Here is a 13,568-nt window from a genome sequence, read left to right on the forward strand (position 1 = left end):
AGTCGGACTATCCCGGTCAACAAATGTAAAATAAATAAATAAAAATAAATAAAAATAATAGGGTTAATAAAGTTGGATACATGAAGGATCGGAGGAGAGCATTAAGGTAAGCTTTGGCCTCAAAATATGAGGCGCTCATATTCAAGGATATAACTGGTATGGTAATGTTATAGTTTTTCTTTCGGCTTTTCCCGGTTAGGGGTCGCCACAGTGGAACTCCGGTCCGCTAATGATTGGCAGTAGATTTTTATGGTGCCGAGGTGCCAGCACGACGCCCATTCACGCATGTCTTTCGAACGCTACCCCGACCGCGGGGAGGACATGCAGACTCCACACAGAAGGCACTCCAGCAGAGAATCAAACGGGAGAACCTCTTGCTGTGAGGCGACAATGCTACTGCTGCACCACCGCAACTTACTATATAAAACCTTTTTAACTGGTATGGTAATAAAAAAAAAATGTTTTCCAGATATTTTGCCTTGATAAATCCAGAAAAATATTTCAGTGCTGTGAACATTTTGAAACGGTTTCAAGTCTTTGCTTGATAAAGCTAAAACAAAGCCTCCAGTACTGAACTATGTCCCCACAGGTCTACTTCATAATATCGCATTTCCAGAAGATCGAAAGTCAAAACACTGAGACCAAAATGACGAAAAAACAAATTACTTAGTGTAAAATGATAACTCCCAAAACACTGAAAACAGGAATACAACCAAAACATACCATATCTATCTTCCTTCACTTTTGCCCCCCTGCACCCCCACACCCCCTGCAAATACCAACGCAGAGATCGCACTACTTTCAAGACAAGAAAATGGTCTAGCGATCAATAAACTACTGTCTCTTCACATTTCAGCCTTATGTCACATAAGCACACTACAGACTACATCTTTCCACTTCAACATCCCCCCCCCTATAATAAATCAATATTTTAACCAGTAACTATTACCTACATATACAATAACACCTACACCACTAAGCACTATGTTTCTGCTAAACACTATAAGGCTCCATTCTAAATTAGCAAATACAGCTGAAATCAAACAGCTTATTTTTCTTTTTACACTTACACATACCCAAACGTTTCCAAAGACAACAAAACCATGCAACATCAATTCTGCCACTTTTTTCAACATGCTTACTACAAAACCTTAAAGTAACAGCACACTATTAAATCGTTTACCCTATCAGTTTTTAATTACAGTTTGATATCTAGACTACGATCTTCTGACGTTTCGATAATTTTGTTTTTCATCATGTTGGTCTCGATATTTTGACATTTGATCTTCTGGAAATGCGATATTATGAAGTACAGTGGACATAAAAAGTGTACACACCCCTGTTAAAATGCCAGGTTTTTGTGATATAAAAAAAAAAAAAGAGACCACAATAAACCATTTCAAAACTTTTCCCACCTTTAATGTGACCAATAACCTGTACAATTCAATTGAAAAACAAATCTGTTTGGGGGAAAAATATAAAAAATAAAAAGTACAATAAGCTGGTTGCATAAGTGTGCACATACTTAAACTTATACTTTGTTGAAGCACCTTTTAATTTAAATTACAGCATTCAATCTTCTTGGGTACATACCTGTCATCAATTAAAGAGACTTTGATTAACCCCAAACAAAAGTTCAGCTGTCCTAGTAGGATTTTCTTGACATTTACTCAGTTGCCTGCTACAGAAAAAGCCATGGTTGACAAACAGCTTACAAAGCATCAAAGGGATCTCATTGCTGAAAGGCATCAGTCAGAAGGGTACAAAAACATTTCCACAGCATTTGGATATACCAGAGAAGACAAGTTATCAAAAAGTGAAAAAAATATGGGACAACAGAGACGTTGCAAAGAACTGGACATCTCTCCAAAATTGATGAAAAGACAAGACAAAAACTGGTTAAGGAGGCTGCCAAGGGACCTACAGCAACACTGAAGGAGCTGCAGGAATTTTTGGCAAGTACTAGTTGTGTACTAAATATGACAACAATCTCCATATGTCTGGGCTATGGGGTAGGGTTGCAAGACAGAAGCCTTTTCTTATGCAGAAAAACATCCAAATCCTGCTAAGATTTGCAAAACAATACATCAAGTCTCCCAAAAGCACATTGGAAAATGTGTTATGGTCTGATGAGACCAAGGCTGAACTTTCTCGCCACAATTCCAAAAGGCACGTTTGGGGCAAAAACACTTTGCATCACCAAAAGAACACCATCCCCATGGTGAAGCATGGTGGTGGCAGTATCATGCTTTGGGGTTGCTTTTCTTCAGCTGTAACTAGGGCTTTAGTCATGGTGGAGGGAATTATGAACAGTTCCAAATACTAGTCACTTTTGGCCCAAAACCTTCAAGCGTCTGCTAGAAAGCTGAAGATGAAGAGGAATTTCACCTTTCAACATGACAGTGACCCTAAGCATACATGCAAAACAAAAGAATGGCTTCACCAGAAGAAAATTAAAGTTTTGGAATTGCCCAGCCAGAGCTCAGACCTAAATCCAATAGAAAATCTGTGGGGTGACCTGAAGAGGGCTGTGCACAAGAGATGCCCTCGCAATCTGACAGATTTGGAGCACTTTTGCAAGGAGAGTGGGTAAATATTGCCAAGTCAAGATATGCCATTCAGACAGACTCCTATCCAAGAAGGCTGAATGTTGTAAAAGGTGTTTCAACAAAGTATTAGTTTAAGGGTGTGCACACTTGTGCAACCAGCTTATTGTACATTTTTTATATATTTTTTCCCCTAACAGGTTTGTTTTTCAATTGAATTGTACAGGTTAAAGGTCACATTAAAGGTGGGAAAAGTTTTGAAATTATTTATTGTGGTCTCATTTTTTTGCATCACAAAAACCTGGCATGTTAACAGGGGTTTAGAAACGTTTTATACCCAGTGTAGATCTGTGTCCACACATTAACTGGTTCAGCGACACCCATATTTATGGGGACATAAGATGAAGTATGGATTAAAAAGAACTCTGCTACGGCAGCTGAGAATATGTGGGAAGAGACTAAACAAAACATAATACAAGAGCTTTCAGCGGTACTTGCATATTAATCGCAACCACATTCAGAGCAGGTGAAACGGTTCATTTACGAGCTGTTCTGTCAAAATATATAGTAAAACTGTCTTGGGAAGTATGTGTCAGTGAACTTATCGTTATGGTTCAGTAAAATAGCTCATTTCTTAATACATAGTGAGCGATTTGTTGTTTTACAACTGTTTTCTGTCACCACTTGAACTATGCATAGACATTGTAAAGCAGAATACAAGTACATGCAGAAATGTTGTAAATTATCACAGTATCCAAATCCAAATGTAGATTACTTAATGTCACTGCCAACTAATTCAAATCCAGAAAATGTCCCTAACACAATTAAGTAAGCTGTCTGTTTTTCTGAGGCAAAAAATGGTCACTTACATCGGGTTTTCGCAAGCAGGTTGCAAGCGACTCACGGTTGAGAAATTAGCATCAAAGCTAAAGTCCTTGTCTGCTACTACAAATTTATGTGAACTGTAGGTTAACATCAGCTTAATGCGCAGTTTTAAGTGGAATAAGAACAAGAAAAAACTTAAAAAGGAGCCTTTCAATAAGAACAGCCTCATGTCATAAGTAAGGAATAGAGAGATGAAATTCGTGTAAGAAAATGGCTTCATTCGGAGGTAGTGGATGCGACAACCATGAATCACAACCGTTTCTCACTGGTTGATTTAGGAAGATCTTTTCAAAAGTTGTACAAAAGTGAGACGCACACACACAGGCTCACAGTTCCCCTGCTTTTCTGATGGAAGGCATTTCGCGAAAACAGAATGCATTATGTGAGGTAAGAAATGTGGTTGCGATAATACGCAAATACCCTTTTTCAGCTTCTCAAATTTTGATTATGGATATACGCAATATGATACAAGCAGTGCAAATAGTTTTAACCCTTTCAGTTTTATATACAGGTCAGGCATATTTTAATAAAGAGTTGAAGGAATTTGTAGGGTAAAGGGCAACAGCTAACTGGAAGATGTTTATTCTCTCCACAGAGCATGAAGATTTAGGATTACCTGATTTGAGGAGATACTTTAGAGTTATGCAGTTAAAGGCCCACATACATAACTGAAATAGAAGGCTATAAAATCAGAGTGGAAAGGGATTATGATGGATGTAGAGCTTTGAGAAATAAGGAGAAAATAGGATTTTGGATGTCAGCCCTTACAGAGAATACTGACCAATACATAGATTATATTCTGAAAGTAGAAGAATTATTCTTAAAAACTAAGCCAATACTAAAATGGAGAAATGAAATTCTTGCCAACAGGGATGACTGCAAGTAGGGATACAGAAAATAGGCTAGAGGAGTTAGAATTTACTGGAGGGAATTAGGAATCAAGGTACTGGAAGTTAATAACTAGGTGAGGGAAAGGTAATGGAGCGAGTTGAGGCTAAGCAAGAGTTTGGATTGCAGGTTAGAAACTGCCTTCCTTACGGGGATTGCTAACAGAATATAGGCAAACAAAGTGATAGGGTAGTTCTAAGTGGAGCACCAGCTCTTATAGAATTCTTAGAAAAAGAAGTACATGATAATTAGTAGAATACATAAATTCTGCATGGTAACTAACTAGAGGTTAGAAAAACCTGGAAAAGGAGGTGACATCTGTATAGCTCTCGGGTATGCAAAGTCCAGAATGTTTAGAAATTTTGCATGGAAGCGTTTACACAAGTAATTTCATACCAAAGCAGACTTCAAAGAATTTTTCCCCAGGTAGACAGCAATGCTAGTTGAGTTTTGGGAAAGAGAAAGAGTTAATTAGAAGCATACACTTTGGGAGTTTAATGAGCTGGCAGACGTTAAAAATTCTACAGAGTACTTTGTCAGAAATGCTAGGAGAAGAAAAAGTTGTAACTAAGGAAATTGGTCTTTTGAGCTGGGAGGGAAGCTCTGAATTGACTAGACATAGTCGGGCACTTTTTGGCAGCAAACGGCATTAAAAGTACAGTTTTGTACCTACCACAAATGTAGATGTTAGAGTGTATACCCTGCTGCAGTCATCACACTTGGGTTATCCTGTCGTCAGGCGGTCCCGCAGTTGGCCTGAATTCCAAAGTCTTGGTCCAACGTCGGTTGCTGTCACTTCTTCCCTGACGTCAGTGCGCCAGGGGTATATAAGAGGCATCCAACGCCATTTTCTTCAGTTTTTCTTGCCCCAGATGTCAGGTGCCCTCCCCAAAAGGTGGTCAGTAGATAGTACCAAAAATAAAAGTTTAGCACAAACAAAACATCCCTCCAGCTATAAGCAAATGCACCACAAAGGTTGTATCAGATTTTAAGGTATTGAAAGGTTTTAGTTAGGTCAGAGGGGATGGAGGGAGGGTAACCTGGACTGCAGCAGGGTATACACTCGATCAGCTACATTTATGGTAGGTATAAAACTGTACTATGTTCATCGTGTTACACTGCTGCAGTCATCACACTTGGGTAGTATCCCAAAGCGAAGGATGGGAGGTGGAACAGGGTTAGAGGAGGCTAGAAGACCCTGCAAAACTGCAGTGGCGAAGCCAGCTCTAGTCTTAGAGTAAAGTGGTAAGTGATAATGTTTGAAGGTGTGTACTGAACTCCAAGTTGCAGCTTCCAGAATATCCTTGGTTGGCACCCCCCTGAGGAAGGCTGTAGATGTAGCTGCTGCCCTGGAGTGGGGCCTAATGCTAGCAGGAACTGGTTTTCCATGGTGGGTGTAGCAAAAACGTATGCAATGTCCTATCCATTTGGAAATGGTCGAGATAGCCTTTCCTTGTGATGCTGTAGCACAGGATACAAAAAGCTGATCAGATTTTCTGAAAACCTTAGTTTTATCCAAGTAGTAACGTAGCTGCCTGTGAATGTCCAAGGAATGCAGGAGTCTTTCTCCTTTGTTCTGCAGATTTGGAAAGAAGGTGGACAAATGGATGGTTTGATTTACAGCCACACTGGATACCACCTTAGGCATAAAGGAGGGGTTAGTTCATAGAGAAACTCTGTCTTTATGAAAAATGAGGAAAGGCTCTACCGCCATTAGAGCCTGAAGCTCTGAGACTCTTCTGGGTGAAGTAATTGCTAGCAGCAGGGCAGTCTTCCATGATACAAACTTTAAGTCAGCTGAGAAAGCTGGGAGGTAGCGTAAGTTTTTCCAGAACAAAATTGAGGTCCCACGTTGGTGTTGGTGCTCTCCTGGGAAGCCTAATGTTTTTGGCCCCTCTGAGAAACTGTCTTAGAAGTGGATGTGAAAATAAGGGAGGATCCGTGTTGTAGTGAGCTGAAATAGCTGAGGCGTGGATTTTAATAGATGAAAAAGAAAGCCCTTTGTTTAACATCTCAGTTAAATATTGTAGAATCTGAGGTGTGTCCGGCTGAAGGGTATTTTGGCCTTTAGCTTGGTTCCAGGCGCAAAACCTTTAACATTTGTCTGAGTAGGCTTTCCTGGTGCTGGGCCTCCTGGCCTCCAGAATAACATCCATAACAGCTTGTGAAAGAGGAGCTGGCTGGTCGCTTAGGTGATTTGGCATGCAGCCAAATTTAAGGTTTTGAGCTGGCTGTGTAGAATCTGACTGTCTTGCTGTGTGAGCAGATAGTAATTTGTGGAAAAATCCATGGTGGGCCCTGGGCCATATTCCTTAATAGTGGGTACCAGTGCTGGTGTGGCCAGCCTGGGGCAATGCGTATCATTCGGGGTCTCTCCATCCTGGCTTTCAGCAGCACCTTTGTGAAAAGGGGCAATGGAGGGAAGGCATATACTGTCAGCATTTTCCAACTGAATGAGAGTGCGTCCACTTTCCAAGCTTGATAGCGAAATGTCCTTGTGCAAAATTTTGTTAGCTGATAGACCTGTTTGCCAGCCCGCAAAACTATGTCTGGGTGCCCCCATTTTTGAGTTATCATTGCAAATACTTGTGGATCCAGTTTCCACTCGTGGGGATTCATGATGTTTCTGCTTAGGTCGTCTGCCAATGTGTTCTTTTTTCCTGGCAGGAATTGAGCCGGTTATTGAACTTGGTAAGCCAGTGCTGTGTTCCACAAGGTCATTGCTTGCCTGCATAGAGGGTAGGAGTGTGTACCCCCTTGTTTGTTTATGTACCACATTACTGTGGTGTTGTCTGTCCTTATTATAAGCTGTCCTGGATGTAAGAGGTCCTTGAAGGCTGTCAGGGCATTCTGTACAGCTAGCATTTCTTTTTGATTGATGTGCAGATTCCTTCGATCTGCAGTCCATATGCCATGAACGCACCGTCCTGCCATGTGTGCCCCCCCAGGCATAGTCCGAAGCATCTGTTTGCCTGGCTGGGGGGTAAGGTGAAAGGCTGACCCTTGTTGAGGTGACATGCCTGTGACCACCATAGAAACTCCTGTTGAAGGCAGGGAATATCATTGTTTCCAAGCTGTGGCTGTGTTGATTCCATACGCTTTTTAGGTACCATTGTAATTTCCTCATATGCAGTTTTGCAAATGTTATTAGTAGTATGCAAGATGCCATGAAGCCCAAGGCCTGCAGAATTTTTCTTGCAGGGAGTTGGGTCTTTGTTGCCATTGTTTTGAAGTATTGAGTTAGTTGTAGTTGTCTGGCATCAGGTAAGCCATCTGGGCCGTTGCATTCAAGCTGGCACCCAGGAATGTCATATTTTGTGAGGGCACTAGTTCCGATTTCTTTTCGTTTACTGTGTACCCTAGGCAACTTAGGTGTTTTACAAAAGCCAGATGCTCTAAGAGAATGTCCTTGCTTTCTGTGTGGATGAGGCAGTCGTCAATGTATGGGTATATTTGAATTCCTCTTTGTCTGCAGTATGCAATTACTGGTGCCAGGCATTTTGTGAAGACCCTGGGCGCAGTAGATAAGCCAAAGGGCAGTGCAGAGAATTGGTAATGGGTTGAACCTGCAATGAAGCGGAGGTATGTTCTGCAATTTTGTGTGATAGGGACATGCAGGTATGCCTCCTTGAGGTCCAACGTTACTAGCCAAGCTTTCTTGCCCAACATGGGAAGAAGCTGCTGTAGTGTTAGCATCTTGAATTTGGGTACTTGCAAGAAGGTGTTTAGAATTAAAAGGTCCAGAATGGGTCTCCAAGCATTGTCCTTTCTGGGGACTAGAAAGAGCCTTGAGTAAAATCCTTGGCCTTGCTCCTGTGTAGGTACCAGTTGAATGGCTCTCATGTCCATGAGAGCTGTAATTTGTTTTTGTGCCTCTGCCCATAGATTTTGTGGCAGGTTTGGCATTCCTTTTATCCTTGGCAAGGTGTGGAAATGGAATCTGTATCCTTGTGAGATAATGTCTAGGACCCATTTGTCCTTTGTGACGATGCGCCAGTTGTCTGCAAAAAGTGCTAATTTTCCACCCAAGGGAGCTGCCAAGAGAGTTTTGTTTGGCAGTTTGAGGTTTAAGTCATTGTGTTTGCCTTCTAGTAGTTTGGGACCAGTCTTCTCCTCCCTTCTGTGTTGCAGTGCCCCATTGGCGAGGTTTGTAAGGGATTTGTGCTTGTCCTCTGTCCCTTGGGCGCCTGTATTTACCCCTCTGTGGTCTGTCAGAAGCTGGAAAGGACCAATTTTTGTTGGCCAATTTCTGCTGAAGCGTGGGGGCTGTACCTGTAAGAAATCTTTGACCGTCTGCATAGATTTTGCCTTATCCTCCATTTTCTTTAAAACCTCTTCTGCTTTAACCCCAAATAAGACATCCTGCTGTAAGGGTGCATCTAGTAACTTTGCTTTAACATGATCAGGCAGAGTTTGTTCCTTTAAGCATGTCTACATATAACAGACCCAGTAACAGCTGCTCTACAGTAAGCTTCCAAGGAATCAAATTCACATTGTAAAGTATGTTTGCCCACCTGTTCAGCTGCATGCAACAGATCCTGCATTTCCTTGAATTCAGACTGTTGAGGGTGCGTGCTCATCTTTTGTTTTATTTGAGACATTAGGAATTGCTGGTATTTAAGCATGTGAAACTGACAATTTAGTGCTCTCATAGCCAGAGTAGCTGAGGTGTAAACCTTCTTCCCCCACTTATCTAGTGCTCTGGAGTCCCTTTCAGAGGGTACAGGATTTTTAGCCATAGAAGCCTTAGCCCCTTTGGGACCCTGGGAGATTGTCTCTGGATCAGCAACAGGGCTTTTATAAAGGAATTTGAGAGAGTCAGGCACTCTATAGTATCTATCTGGTTTGGCTGGAGCAGGAGGCAGAGAATCTGGATTTAGACTAGATTCTAAATAAACATCATCCACAATGTCTAAAACTGGGGGGATAGCAAGTGGTCTGTGCTGGGGGAGTAAAAGAAACTCTCGGAGCCTTTTCTTTGAGTCAGAGTAGTCCTGGCCTTCCCAGTGGAAATGTTCCCTCATGGTATGTAAGGTTTCCCCAAAGGAATAGTCTTCAGGGGGAGAAGCTGAGGGAATGGAATCTTCAGCATCAGAATCTTCATAAGGGGGAAAGGAGTAATCCTGTTCCTCAGAGGAGCCTGAAATAATAGACACTTGATCAGAGGAGGCATAATCCTCCTCTTGTCTAGGCCTTTTGTCGGGGGTGGGGTTGGGAACCCCCGATTAAAGAAATCAAATCTTCAACCATTTTAAGCATCTGTTTCTTAGGCATGGGGCCTTGAACTGGAGACTGAAGTGCAGTCTTTTTTGGTTTTAGAGGAGTCTTAAGCTTAGCATACGATTTTATGGTGAGAGTAGTCGGTCTGAAGACACCTTCTGAAACCGAAGGTGTTTCTAAAGCACCGGCTTCTCCTTCTGCAAGGTCATCGGTAGGGTCTAAAGAAAATGGCTGCGTTGGCTTAGAACTCTCTGCTAGAGAATCCGAAGCGGTCTGGGGTTCCAATTCTGCGGTAGCCAGGGGCTGCGTAGGCACCTCACTGAAAACCGGAGGACCGGCCCAGCCGAGGCCTTGGATCTAGGCTGCCTGCCTTTATCTTTGCATTTTTTATGCACACCGGTAGTCGGTTGCTCCGACGGCATAGTGTAATTAAATTTCCTACCGAAGTAGTGTCATGCGAAATCAAAGCGTCGCTTTATAGTTCGCTTATTGAACCTAGCACAAAACCGACAACCAGTGACGTCGTGGTCTGGGCCTAGGCAAGGTATACAATAAGAATGAAAGTCCTTGTGAGGTATTTGCTTCCCACAAGAAATGCAATTGTTAACTATTTCTGACATCGGACTGAGGCAAGAAAACGTTCCCCAACGGGGTACTTCGCTTTGAAGACTTCGGACTGAAACTTGATTCGAAAATCTCAGGTGTCGGCCGACCAGCACTTCCAAACTGCTTCTGCTTCGGGCACCGCGCGGCAAGAAAGACTGAAGAAAATGGCGTTGGATGCCTCTTATATACCCCTGGCGCACTGACGTCAGGGAAGAAGCGACAGCAACCGACGCCGGACCAAGACTTTGGAATTCAGGCCGACTGCGGGACCGCCTGACGACAGGATAACCCAAGTGTGATAACTGCTGCAGGGTAACACGATAAACATCTTCCTAATTACTAGAAAATGCAAATTAACAGGTAAACCAATTGTAACTGAAGTACTGAATATTGTAAATCTTAGCATAGTTAGGGAGAGGAAAAGGGCAGCTGCTCCAGGTGCTAACTGTTAGGGGAAGCAACGAGGAAATGCCAACTTATCAGTAATGCAGTAATTGCTTTCAGTTCCATACTGAATCCAGATACTGCTTTTAGTCAGGACACAGAACTAGCGTTTTAGAGCTTTGCGTTTGGTACAAGTTATAGCTAGTGGCTTGCCAATGTTATCAGCTGTTAAAAGCAGAAAAAATTCAGTTTTTTTTTTTTTTTTTTGCAGAGAACTCACAGGGACTACATGGTACTCCTTAGGGGAGCAGCTTAAAGTTGAGAGGTGCTCAGAGGAAGTGTAGACCTCACCTGAAGTGCCCCTTTAATGTAAAAGCTGACGGCACTAGGCATTAGATGAGCCAGGTACAGCTCTGATTGTAAAGGAGGTAAAAGAACTCTAGGGTAGGATCTTAAGAAAATGGAAGGAGCAAATTGTGTAGTAATAAATGGAATTTTGGGGACCATAAATGCAGAATAATATTCAGGGGGATGAATAAGGTTTACTAGAAAGAAAGAAATTTAGCAATTTACGTAAAGTTGGGAGTGAATAAAAATTGTTGAAAAGAAAACACACATACTGCATGAAACAACAATGAAAAATGTTACAGTTTGATTTCTATTAATGTATGTGTACCTACTTCACCGATTAAAAGTGAGAGGCTTTAATAAAAATGCTTACTATAGCTCCTTTGTTTTAGGGCTTACTTTTAGTTGTTTTGAAATATCACGTCAGTCTAATATACACCAGTGTTTGCTTCCTTTTACTATAATTTTTATGCATCACTGATCAGACAGAAATCCAAGAAGTTATGACATTTACACCTGAACTGTATTACATTTTTGTTTGGTTAAAAATGAAGCACATACGCCTCTCTGTACAACTTAAAAAATTACTAAGCTCAGCTACAATCTCTTAAATGAAGCAAACTTTTAAATAAAGCTTCACTGTAAATGAACTAAAGAATATAAGGGCCTATGTATTTATTTTTCAGATTCTTGGATAGGCAGTTCCATTATGTTCTACAAAACTGTATTTTACAGCCAAAAGACACAATTTCTTAGTGCAACAGTTCATGCAACTTCTACTTCTCTTGGCTGTTAAAAACATCAAGATAAAAAAAATAGCTCTCTGAATTTGGGTTAAAAACTGAAACAGGAAATGTAATAAGAAAACAAGAGCTACAACAGAATATGTGGAAATCCTGGAACTACCACTTATGTATTTTTTAGCATTATTCAAGAAACATATGTTCACATTGATTACCTCAGTGTCACTGCTCGACAGAGGCACAGCAAAATAATGGGTATAGTTCCCCATACTAAAGGGGTGGCGTAAGCCACAAAACTATGGTCTAGGCTTGTAAATGCCCTCGGGCAGATAGCCTAGTATGAACCTATGAACAGGTGTGTACTAGGCTAATGGCCCTGGAGCCTTTACAAGCCTAGCCCATAGAAATGGCCTGGCATTGTGCTGCCCGACTTTAGTCCCCAGTGCATCTGTCAGAAGTGTACAGCTAAAGCAGAGACACATAATTCAGCACGTCAACTTTACTTTCACTTATTAATATGTAGTAATAACCTGGTAATGCTTCAGCCTCAGACACTTTAAAGAATTTGTGGCTATCCTTAGAGGAAGCAAATCATATAGATGTTTTACTCATTTGCACAACCTTGCCCTGGTGTAGAAGCGATGTGTTTTGCTTGTGCATGCATGCAGAAGGTCAGCGGCCAAAGCTACACTTCCCATTTACTCATCCACTTTTAGTAAGGAAATTTTGAAGATGAACTTGTTGGCTGCACCAGACACCACCTACAAAGAACATTTGGGAATTCAGGGCTCCTATACATTTCTTAACTACATTTTCACATAGTATACTCTCACTTGGATTTTTGAGTTGCAATTAAGATCTCTTACCAGATCAGACTTTTATCATTTTTAAATGGCAACCTGGAAGGTGTGAGGTGTGCCCATTCACATATCATCATCTCAGCCCGTTTCAAAAGTAGTAAACAATCCTATTAAATCTTAGCCTTCTTTGCATTATAGTTAACTAAGAGGTGTCCATCTTCAAGTTGAATGTTTTAACAGATACATTTACTTCTTTTTTTAAGTTCCAGCAAAAATGCTACGGATATAATAAAGAACCGGATTCATGAAAAAATATACACATTGCATGAAACCGTAATCAAATAGTATTTATTTTTATTCCCGTCCTTACCATCTCAGTAGGACTTTTTTTTATATGTCCATGCATGTCTAGTGTAATTGTTTCAGCAAATATACTAATTAATAAAAGAAAACTTCTGTAAAATAACTTTAAACATGTACAAATGTTTTACATTACTTGCTTAAGTACTACATTAGGTACATTACTTAATATTTCTTTTAAACTGTTACTAGCATGATAAGTAAATGAAAGAGCAGCAAAGCAAACCATTTTCTTTTGTTTTGGGAAGGGGAAGAAAAAGATATGGCTTTTGTCCTGTTATGCCTCTTTCAGAAGTAAGAATCACAAGGTAGAGAATTTTTGTACAACTCTTACTAAATACTGCAAGCTCATTTTCCATCAAGTTAAGTGCAGTGTAATCCATGGAGTTTTTGTGCAGCTTTACCAATCCACTAGACCAGTAGCAAACTTATTAGCAGCCAAATGTTCAGGTGCCTGCCTCTAGATGGGTGAAACCTAGTTTAAAATTAGCATACGTTTTCAGTTTCTCCTCTGACTGCTTATAATGTCTGCATCCCTCAACACACACAGACACACACACAGACACACACACAGACACACACACAGACACACACACAGACACACACACAGACACACACACAGACACACACACAGACACACACACAGACACTTTTTTTAGAAATACAGCTTAAGTTAATTGCGGTCGAATAATGCAATCCAAAGTATAAAAAACTGCATCAGTACAGAGCAACAGTTTATTTCAAACACTGACATCTACTCTTTGCAAATGGATAAGTAGTAAGGATTG

The 13,568-nt window shown here is 41.0% G+C and overlaps 1 protein-coding gene across 2 annotated transcripts in view; it reads right to left on the minus strand.

Moving 5' to 3' along the window:
• The window catches only part of UNG (uracil DNA glycosylase), a 129,978-nt gene that overhangs the window by 64,843 nt on the left and 51,567 nt on the right, over positions 1–13,568 (minus strand). The window lies entirely within an intron of this gene.

This window comes from Protopterus annectens, chromosome 4.part0 (genome assembly GCF_019279795.1).
Source record: "Protopterus annectens isolate FY-2018-M chromosome 4.part0, PAN1.0, whole genome shotgun sequence".
NCBI lineage: Eukaryota > Metazoa > Chordata > Ceratodontiformes > Protopteridae > Protopterus > Protopterus annectens.